The sequence below is a fragment of the Petaurus breviceps genome, unplaced genomic scaffold, assembly GCF_028583685.1.
Source record: "Petaurus breviceps papuanus isolate PSGF00001 unplaced genomic scaffold, PetGlider_PUasm1.0 90734, whole genome shotgun sequence".
NCBI lineage: Eukaryota > Metazoa > Chordata > Mammalia > Diprotodontia > Petauridae > Petaurus > Petaurus breviceps.
In genome coordinates, this window is record NW_027187327.1 from 4,136,775 (window position 1) to 4,141,783 (window position 5,009).

Here is a 5,009-nt window from a genome sequence, read left to right on the forward strand (position 1 = left end):
ATATTTATTTCAAAGACATAACAAGAACAAATATGCAAGCATTTTCATCTTGATGCCTCAAGGGACAGAATCTTAGCTCAGTTTCTACATAACATTGTTCACACCGAGTACTTTCTAGACACTGTATGAATTCTTGTCCCAGCTATCATTGATGGGTCATTAATGAAGGTCACTTCTTGCTCTTTGGGGGATCAGTGCTGAACTGACTGCAAACCTGGTCTCTGAAACATCAGGAAATTAGGCTACCCACCTGACCTTTTGAAATTCACAAGAGTGGAGACTCTTCTTTCATCTAGAATGGAAAAGAACAAACACATAGCAGTCAAGAATGGATACCCAAGGGGTGGCTAGGTGGCACAGTGCATAGAGCACTGGCCCTGCAGTCAGGAGGACCTGAGTTCAAATCTGGCCTCTTGTGACCTACATAAGGTCACAAAGGGACCCTATCACATCTTTAACACAAATCTCAGGCAACCAATATTTGTTCCCTGACTCATTGATTATCTCAGCCATTGGGAACAAAATTATCCAAAACAGAACTAAACTTCTCACTCCTGTGTGTTTTCAAATTCACACATAGTCATTTACTCTCTCTAGATCTCAATTTCTTCACTTGAAAAATGAGGGAGTGAGACTAGATGACCCCCTAAAGTCCTTTCTACTTCTAAATCTATGATTCTGTGATGCTATGCCATGGAGAGAGGAAGTGGGGTTAAATCTGCTATCCAGTGAAGGAGTGGTTCCTGACAGTAGCATTGGACATATTTATTTCCATGTATTTGCTTTTTATGCTCTGAGTTCACTTGTATCTACACACACACACACACACCTTTTCCCAATGTAGTGCTTGAGCCAGATTTAGCTGGTTTTGTCACACTTAAGGTTTTTTTTTTTCCTTTGGAACACTGAGATCAGAGGGGTGACTTCCTGAAGACTTAAGCTCTAAAAAAAAGGATTGGATTCAGACACTGAAACACCAAGACTTTTGCTTGAAGTGGCCTTGAACCTATATAAAACAACAACAACCAAAAAAAAAAAAAACCCTGAAAAGGTTCCAGCAGAGAAAGAGGAGGGTGTTTTTCTTCTCTTCTTAAAAAAGAAAGGAACCTCAAAACCAAATGATAACCTCTGTAAAATTAGAAAGACAGACCCTCATGAATACCAAGCACTATTCTTTTCTGCTGACCTAAGAATTTACAAGATTTTACCCTAACCATGCATTAAAATCTTTCTCCAGTATATAATCTATCTACAAACACACACACACACACACACACACACACACACACACACACTCATGTCTTCCAAATAATTGCTGTTAGCAGTAGTCAAAACCGGAGCTAATCTTGTCTTCTGGTTTGGGGATAAATAGAGTGGAAAGAGAAGCCAGTGACAGACAGGCAGTAAAATGCAGACACAAAAGGTTTGTACATGACGTGTCTAAATGCTCTGCTTCCACTGCCTATATGTGTGAGTCAGAGCTAGGCCAGCTTTCAGTCCTCAGTATTTTCTCTGCTCCTACTCTGAATCCCTGAACTCTCAGGAACTCCAATATCATCATGTGGTTCAAAAGACAAACTCCAGGGCCTCTTCATCTGGGGGGCTCAAGATGAGCATCAGGTTGTGGTCACCCCAAATAAAATAAAATAAACAACATTGGGAAGTCAGGTCCTCTCAGAGGTGTTTTTTGGGCACACTTACATAAATTTTCCACTTGCTTAAAGTTATAGTTAAATATTTGGTTAGGTAAGATGGGTGTTTAAGTAAAAGAAAATGCAATGTGAGTTTTCCTGGAAAAATTCTCTATAGTATTCACTGATGGATATAGATAGATAGATAGATGGACAGACAGATGGATAAACATAGACACTCATAGCTAAACAGAGAGATAGACATAGACATATAGATAGACAGACAGAAAGATAGTTACACAGACAAACAGAAAAATCATTCATTAAGTACTATGCTGGCCACTGTGCTAAGCACAACTGATATAAAGAAAGGAAAAAAGACAGTCCCTACTCTCCAGGAACTCTTATTCTAAAAGGAGCTAGAAAGCATGGGGGTTATCTGGGAGCAAAGGGTATGCCATCTAGTAAGGAGGTAGTAAAAGCTGGAGAAGGAGTAGAGCCTGGAGTGAAATGAACATGGTCTTGGAACTTCATAAAATGGAAGTCTGGGACAGAGACCCACCAATCAGAAAAGAAAGTGACAGGGAAAATGAATCTCCAGGGTGAGATAGATGTGGTCAGAATGGAGACTTAGAGGGAAGAGACATTTGGGAGATAAGAAGGCTAAGGGTAAAGAGGTGGAAAGGACTGAAGAGTGAAGAGAGGAGCCAGGATCAGATCACTGGAAACTAATTTTATTAAGGTATGTACTTTATTACCAGAATTCTCTCTCCAACCTTCTACATTTGGATTCACATGTTGCTAGTGGCTTTGCCACTTGCTCAAAGAAACTAAGCACATGGCTCAATAGTCCTTTAATCAAGCCTGATTACTTCAGGCCACCTGTCTTTTTCTGGGACTCTGGCCTCTGTAGGACCTGTGTTAACAATATTCTTTCTATCTCTTTGGACAAAGCTTTTATAGTTAAAAAATCTCATGGCATATCACCACAGCAAAAGAATCGATGAATATAAAGAAGAGAGGAAAGCATAAGAAGACTTATGTAAACTGATACAAAGTGAAGTTAGCAGAACCAAGAAAAAAAATACACACAATGACTACAACATGGAAATGGAGAGAACAACAATGTCTAAGAAAAATAAAACATCTATCAATTAAAAACACTAATTTCGGCTCCAAATAAGAAAAGATAAAATGTTCTTCCCTTCTTTGCAGAGGTTTGAGGTGAGGGTGGGGAAGTGCTATGGGCATGAAACTTCACATATACCCCATGTTTCCCCGATAATAAGACACTGTTTTATTATTTTTTTTGAAAGAAAAACACCAGAGGGCTTATTTTCAGGGGAGGGCTTATGTTGTCCTGCCTCAGCTCTCCTCCGAGGCACTGCTCTCAATGGCGCCCGAAAGCAAATCACTGGGGAAGAACAGGATGACTCGCTCACTGCTGCAGCTCTGATTGGATGCAGCTCGGAGTGGGGCATGTGTTTCACTGGGTGGGTGGGGGGAACGGTGCATACAGAGGGTACCATAATGTAGCGTGTAGCGCAGGGGATCACCTTCACTACAGTAGCAATCTCAATAGGGCTTATTTTCAGGGGAGGGTTTATTTTAGAGGAATCTTACACAGTAAGGGGAGGGCTTATTTTTGGGATAGGTCTTATTAGGGGAAACACGGTACTATCAGATTTGATTGATGTATCAGTTTTTGTTGACCTACTATTTTCTTTCTTTCTTGTTTTTTGTCACAAGAGATGTTTCACTGGAAGAGTGGGTGGGGAATTTAGAATATTTGTAAATGAAGTTGATGTAAAAAAAGTTTATTTCAAATTTTTTTAAACTGGAAAAAAATTATACATTCCAAATTCTCCTTTTATCTATTTGTCTAATTTTTCCTGGAAGCATGTTTATTTGCTGCTATTTTCCATTCACTATCCATCTCTTTCATGCCAATGTGTCCTTATGATGTACCTTCCAGGGATGTTGCTTGAAATTGTACCTGGTCATTTGATGCTGTGATAGTTACCAGAAATCCAATTATCATCCAATCTAGATGGCATGTTAGGCCCCTTCTAGCTCTAGTTTTACGATTCTTTAATCCTAGCCTCTTCAAATATCTGGCCTCATAGAATAGAGCTAGATAAGAACATTTTATTACAACTTTGGTCCTTGTGTCAACTTATATTAATATCTGTGGTTAAACCATGCCCCTGGCATGATGCATTGGGTTGATTTAGGTACCTCTCTCAACAATAATCTCTATGGGACTTGTTTTGCTCTCCATTAGGGTTCCTCTTGGGAACACTGAAATTTATTTTATGACTTCCTGAGCACCCTTAACTTCCCTGGAAGTATATAGATTAACAAGTTATTGGATACAGGACACTGTGACATAGAAAATTTCAAAGACATAATTTCTTTTTTTTTTTTTAATAAGCAATTGGGGTTAAGTAACTTGCTCAAGGTTACCCGGCCAGTTATTTCTGGGTGTGGTGCTGAGTGTCTGAGCCCGGGATTCGATCTCCAGGTTGTCCCAACACTGGAACCGGTGCTCTTACTCGCTGAACCACCTGGCCGCCCCTGAGCAATTGGGGTTAAGTAACTTGCTCAAGGTTACACGGCCAGTTATTTCTGGGTGTGGTGCTGAGTATCTGAGCCCGGATTCGATCCCAGGTCATCCCAACATTGGGGCCGGTGCTCTTACTTGCTGTGCTACCTGGCCGCCCCTCAAAGACATAATTTCTAGGTAATCATTTTTTTTTTTAATAAGCAATTGGGGGTAAGTAATTTGCTTAAGGTTACACAGCCAGTTATTTCTGGGTGTGGTGCTGAGTATCTGAGCCCGGATTCGATCCCAGGTCATCCCAACATTGGGGCCGGTGCTCTTACTCACTGTGCCACCTGGCTGCCCCCTAGGTAATCATTTTATTAATAATCATTTTAATAAGAGAGGTTAAGTGGCACTCTTGAATGCCAAAGACCCTTATCTTACCTTGGAAAAGTGTGTGTTCCAGAGTGAGGCAAATCAACTCTGATCGGTTAATAAGAATGACTATTGCAATGAGGGGCTGGACCTATTCTAATGAACCTTGATTATGTCATTTACTTCTAAATTATCCCCAGCCTAGAGCAATCTAGGCTTTTTTTTAATAACTTTTATAACCTATTCTTCTTTCTTTCTCTGAAATGAAGAAGTATGATGACCTTGTGAGCTTTGGAAGGTTAGAACAGCCAGCTCCTGGAGCTAGAGTCCATATTGGGGTCTGCTGGAAACAGACTTGAGGAGCAAAGAACTGAGCAACTTTTCTGACTCTGTCCAGTGATAGCTGAGACTATGGGCCCATTCAGCAGCTTTGAAAGTGGACTTGGTGGGACAACTCC